At 38.3% G+C, this 6,357-nt stretch overlaps 1 non-coding gene across 1 annotated transcript; it reads right to left on the bottom strand.

Moving 5' to 3' along the window:
- Positions 1-4,632: 4,632 nt before the first annotated feature.
- Positions 4,633-4,740, bottom strand: LOC148549264 (small nucleolar RNA R71). The gene has a single exon (XR_015897979.1). It is a non-coding gene; the product is annotated as a small nucleolar RNA R71 (small nucleolar RNA).
- Positions 4,741-6,357: the final 1,617 nt, after the last annotated feature.

Raw genomic sequence — 6,357 nt, forward strand, 5'->3', positions numbered from 1 at the left:
GCTGAATACTTCTTGAAGCTGATTTACTTTTCTGTTTGAAATCAATCTCAATTTATTTCATCATCTACTCTTCTGCTTGTTGCAATTTATTTTTGCTTGTTTAAATTTTTGCAATCCCAATTCCCAATTCCTTTTATAATTCAAGCAATTTAAATTTCTTGTACTTTAAGTTTCAGTCATTTACGTTTCTTGCAATCTAAGTTTCTGTAATTTATATTACTTACATTTGAAGATTTAGCTTCTTTACTTTCTTTGCCCTTTAATTTACAGTCAATTGCCCCTCTCCCTTTACAATTCATGCAATTTAGCTTCTGTCAATTACAAATCACTCAAATCAACTCTTGTTCGCTTGACTAAATTAACCACTAAACTAAAATTGCTCAATCCTTCAATCCCTGTGGGATCGACCTCACTCACATGAGTTATTATTACTTGATGTGACCTGGTACACTTGTCGGTGAGTTTTGTGTTGGATCGTTTTCCACACATCAGCTCTCTCCACCCTAAATTTGGGTGATTTCTCCACCCCTGATTATAGGTCTTGGCGTATAGTTCATTATTTGGGTTTCTAGGAGCATTCCCCATATAGTTGACCTGTTCAGAAGGAAATTGAGCATAGTCATAATTCTCACTTTGAATGAAGCTACCATTCATGTCATAAGGCGCTTTTTGAGGGGCATTCTGAGCATTAACAGCTGAAACCTGCATCCCACTCATGTTTTGAGTGATAAACCCCATTTGGAGGGTTTAACTTATGTTGAATTTAGAGGATTTTATCGCCTTCTCCCACATTTATCCAATGAAATAGCATGGTTTTTGTTATTCTCCTTTAATTGTGCTTAAGAGTGAAAATATGCTTTTTGGGACTTAGAATAGCTAAATTTAATTCACCTTGATTCTATTAGATGCCTTGATATGTTTGTTAAGTGATTTCAGGTTTAGGAGGCAAATATTTGGATCAAGGGGATGAAGGAAAATCATGTAAAAATGGAGAATTCATGAAGAAATGAAGGAATCGCAAAAGCTGTCAAGCCGACCTCTTCTCACTTAATCGACCATAACTTGAGCTACAGAGGTCCAAATGATGCGGTTCTAGTTGCGTTGGAAATCTAACATCCGGGGCTTCGAAATGATATAAGATTTGTCATAGTTCCATCGCTTTTACGGCCGCACACACACACTGTACGCGCCGATGGTTGCACATGGTTCACTTAATGCAACTCGTGGCCAGCAATTTTAGAAGTCTTGTGGGCCCAATCCAACTCATTTCTGATGCTATTTAACCCAAGGATTGAAGAGGGATGACATACTTTACACACTAGTCTAGTTTAGTTTAATTTTTGGAGGAAAAGTTAGTTTTAGAGAGAGAAACTCTCACTTCTCTCTAGGATTAGGATTAGGTTAGATCTAGATTTGGAACTCTTAGATCTAGTTTAGTTTCATGCTTTGATTTACTTTTCTCTTTGTAATTCTTCTTCTACTACTTTTCCTCTCTCTAGTTTTGCATTTAATTCTTGTAATCCTTTACTTTTATGTTGATGCACTTTTATTCTTTTATTTTTCTTTAATGCAATTTATGTTTTCATGTTCCTTTATTGTTCATTTGATTTGTTGTTGTTTAATTCCTTGCAATTGAGTTGTGTAGATTTACTTTCCTTGCAATTTTACTATGCTTTCCTTTTGTGCCTTCCAAGTGTTTGATGAAATCCTTGGAAGGATGTTAGAGTAGAATTTTATGCTCTTGGCTTGGGAAGGTAACTTAGGAACTCTTGAGTTACTAATGTCCAAGTGATTGATGATTGGGAGCCATTAACTCTAGATCTCACTAATTGAATTGGTGGAGAACTAGGACTTATGAACTTGGATTGATATAGCTCACTTGACTTTTCTTTACTATTAGTTAGAGAATGACTTAGTGGGATTGATCCTTGCCAATTCTCATGTTGTGGTTAGTGATTAGGATAGAGATCCTTGACCACCACACCTTGCCAAGAACTTTTTAGTTGTTAGTTTATTTTCATTGCCATTTACATTTCATGTCTCTTATCCCAAAAACCCCAAAATATCTCATAACCAATAACAAGACACTTTATCGCAATTCCTTGGGAGAACGACCCGAGGTTCCAATACTTTGTTTTATAGATTTTAGGGGTTTGTACTTGTGACAAACAAATTTTTATATGAAAGGATTATTGCTTGGTTTAGAAACTATACTTGCAACGAGAACTCATTTGTGAAATTCTAAACCGTCAAAAATCCCATTCATCAAAATGGCGCCATTGCCGGGGAATTGCAATGGTGTTGTGTTATTGGTTATTGTATATATGTGAATATTGTAAATAGGTTTGCCTTTTGCTTCTTTGTTAGTTCTTGCTAGTTTTAGGATTCAATTTTCTTGCTTCTTATTTGATTTTTGTTTCCAGTTTCTCTTGCTATCATGAATTCTCACTTTGGCTATGAATTTGGTTCTAACTATGTTATAGGAAATGGGAGTGATAAACCACTATTTTATGGTTTATATTGTGTTTAATTATGTGGTTTTATCATGATCCTTACCCACTTATTCATTAAATTAGCATGCATATTAGATTTCTTTCCGGAATTTATTACATGTTTGAAAACTGCTTCCTAGAGACTTTAATTATTAAATTTTAATTCTCCTTTATTCCATTCGATGCCGTGATCTGTGTGTTAAGTGTTTCAGATTTTATAGGGCATGAATGAGTTGGAGATTGGGAAGGAAGCTAGCAAAAAATGGAAGAAACACAAGAATTTGAGGAGATAACCAGCGAAAAGTGACGCGGTCGCATGGCTCACGCGACCGCGCGAAGGAGAGCAAATCGTAGCGACGCGGCCGCATGGCTCACGCGGCCGCGCGGATTGGAAAGCCCAAGCGACGCGGTAGCGTGGACGACGCGAACGCGTGGCGAGGAAAAAGCGCAAGTGACGCGTCCGCATGGATGACGCGATCGCGTGACATGTGCGATCTGCATAATCTGCAGAATTCGCTGGGGGCGATTTTGGACCCTATTTCGACCCAGTTCTCGGCCCGAAACAGCAGACTAGAGTCAGAGAATATGCAGAAACAAACAACAAATTCATTCAGAGACAGTTTTAGATCTAGTTTTACTCTCTTAGGTTTTTCTCTCTAGGTTTTAGAATTTTTAATTTTCAATTGATCTTAGCATTGGAACATTGAGAAGAGTTATTTCATCCTCAAGACTTCATCATTCTAGTTCGTTTTCTTAACTTGGTTTCATTCTTCCATGTTCTTTGTTTTGTTCAATTTTGTTATTTGAATACTTTTATGATTAGTTAATGCAAGGATTATTTCTTTTTAATTCAATTTCAATTCCAATAATCATGTCTTCTTTTAATTCCCTTTCATGTGCTATGGATTTATTATTTACAATGCGTGAGTAGTTTCTTTACTTGATGGGGAGTTGATTAAAAAGAACTCTTGAGTTGGAAGGATTGAAGGAAAATTTGTAATTGGGTTAAATGTTGGATTGCTATCCTATCACCAACGCCAATCCCTTTGAACTAAGTGGGTTGCAACTTGTGAATAGATCTGGCATTCCAACTTGTTTGACTTTCCCTTACCTAGTAAAGGATAACCAAACAAAACAACCATTAATTATAAATTAATCTTACAATCACTCCATCAATAGTAGAAATTCCAACCAATCAACTCCCAGTCAAGGCTTTTACTCATATTAATTAAATTTCCTCAATTTAAATTCCAATTTACTTAACTCAACTTCTTTGAACATCTGATTAATAAGATAGTACACTTTTCTGCAACTCGTTGGGAGATGACCTGGGACTTAAAACTCCCAGTAATTTTTAATTCAAACTCTCTGTGACATACTTCTAAATTGATAGGCAGATTTTCGGTGAGTTAAGAACTATACTTGCAACGTAACCATTTTAATAATTTTTAATTCACCAGCTTCTGCGTCTCATCAATTTTTGGCGCCGTTGCCGGGGAGTTGTAATAGAGTGCTAATTTTATTGATTAGAATTTATTTATTTGCATTTTATTTTATTTTGCTACTATGAGCTGCATGTTTCTTCCGTCAAATGACGCGTTCACTTCCTGATCCACGCTTGCTAATATTCGATCCTGAAATTGAAAGGACAATTTCACGAATAAGGCGAGAACAGCGTCGGTTAGCCCGCTCTGAGGGCGGATCTGAAAGTGAATCTGAGGAAGAAACCAGCCCCCGTTCTACTGATTCGGTTGTTTTACGTGCAGAAAACATGGCAGCTAGGAGAGTTACCATCCAGGAGGAAGGAGCCCCTGATTTTACAATGCAACCGTTTCAAGCGCATCATCTAGCGGTAGCTACAGATTTTGAAATAAAGACCGCACTGCTAAATTTGATGCCCAAGTTTCATGGCCTACCTGCTCAAGAGCCTATCAAGCACTTGAGAGATTTCTAGGCAGCCTGTTCTATTGTCAGGCGTGATGGCACTGATGAAACTTCAATTCTGCTGAAAGCTTTTCCATTTTCTCTTGAGGGAAAAGTAAGAGAGTGGTACTACACTCAACCTCTAGCAAATGTATCCAACTGGGATACACTCAGAAAGGAGTTTCTGGAAAAATTCTTTCCATCTGAAGTTACTGATAAACTGAGGAAGGATATCTCCACAATTGTTCAGGATGACAATGAGACTCTCTTTGAATACTGGGAGCGCTTCAATAATCTTCTGGAAGCATGCCCCCATCACATGATTGACAAGATCATGCTACTCAGCTATATTACACAGGGTATGAGGCCCCAAGATAAGACCACACTGGAAAGTGCCAGCAATGGGTCTATGAAGAAGTACAAGACCACTGATGAAGCTTGGCAATTGATCAGTGATTTAGCTGAATCCACTAGGAATCACAGACAGAAGCAAGGCCGTTCAAAAGCTGTTACAGAAGTATCTTCTAGCAGAGAGACTGCTGCTCTAACTCAAAGCATCTGTGAAATGACCAACTTGCTGAAGCAAATGCAGTTGAATCAACAAGCTCAGCAAGCTCAACCTCCTCCACCACAGCAAAACCAACAACTAGTCCCACAAAGAATTTGCAGAATCTGTGCTGATTATAGCCATTACACTGATGAATGCCCGCAGCTCCAACAAGAAGACAACATGGTGGCATCCACTCACAACTTCTATGACCGCCCCAACCAAGGGTACAATCAAAGTGGAAATAATAACCATGGATGGAAGGACAATTCAAACCAGAATTGGAGGGACAACAATAACAGAGGAGGCAGAGATAATCAGGGAAATCAGAAGTGGAACAATAACAACAACAGGCAGCAAAATCAACCATACAGAGCACCTCACCTGAGGCAGAACCAAGGACCACAGAACAATCAGCAGCAGACCTCTCAATTTACTCATTCTTCGTTATCTTCTAATGAAGATCTACTACAATCTTTTGAGAAAAGACAACAGACCATGGAAAACAACATCATGAATAGTATTAATGCCAGTCTGAATGGTCTCACCTATACTCTGCAAGCTTTTATGACACAGTTTGGATCAGCACAAAATTCCAGTAACCAACCTTCAAGCACCACTGAAATCCCCTCTCAACCATTACCCAATCCAAAGGGAGGCATTAATGCCATCACCCTGAGGTCCGGAACCACACTGCAGGAGAGGAATCAGGAGGAACCAAGCTCACCAGAATACGCCTCAGATGAAGAGGTGGTAGAAATCGAAGATGTTGAAGAGGAAGAGGATATACAGAACATAGCTGAAGAAGAAATAGCTCAACCACAGGGGGAAGCACCAAAAGGCGCAGGCACCACAGAAAACACTACTCCTATTCCATTTCCACAACTTGCAAGGAAGCCCAGGAAGCAGCTGGAACCCGATCCTAAAATGGTAGAGATATTCAAAAAGGTTGAGGTAACTGTTCTCCTTTTTGATGTTATTCAGCAGGTACCTAAATATGCAAAGTTTCTAAAAGACTTATGTATCCATAAAAACAAAATTAATGAATTAGAAACTATTCCTTTAGGTAGTTCTATATCTGCTTTAATGGGAGGATTACCTGAAAAATGTAGTAATCTAGGTCCTTGCATAGTTAGTTGTACTATTGGTGGTGTAGTAATTTATGATTGCATGTGTGATTTAGGAGCATGTGTTAGTATAATGCCTTTGTCTATATATGATGTTTTGAGGCTCCCTCCCTTAAAAAGGTCGGCAGCTCGTTTTGTGTTAGCAGATAAAAGCATTATTACAGTGGCTGGAGTTGGTGAAGATGTTTTGGTGAACATTAAAGGGCTCATATATTCCCACTGATTTTTATATCTTGGAGATGCCCCACAATGATTCAGATAAGCCATC

This window comes from Arachis ipaensis, chromosome B8 (assembly GCF_059453495.1).
Source record: "Arachis ipaensis isolate K30076 ecotype BB chromosome B8, ASM5945349v1, whole genome shotgun sequence".
NCBI lineage: Eukaryota > Viridiplantae > Streptophyta > Magnoliopsida > Fabales > Fabaceae > Arachis > Arachis ipaensis.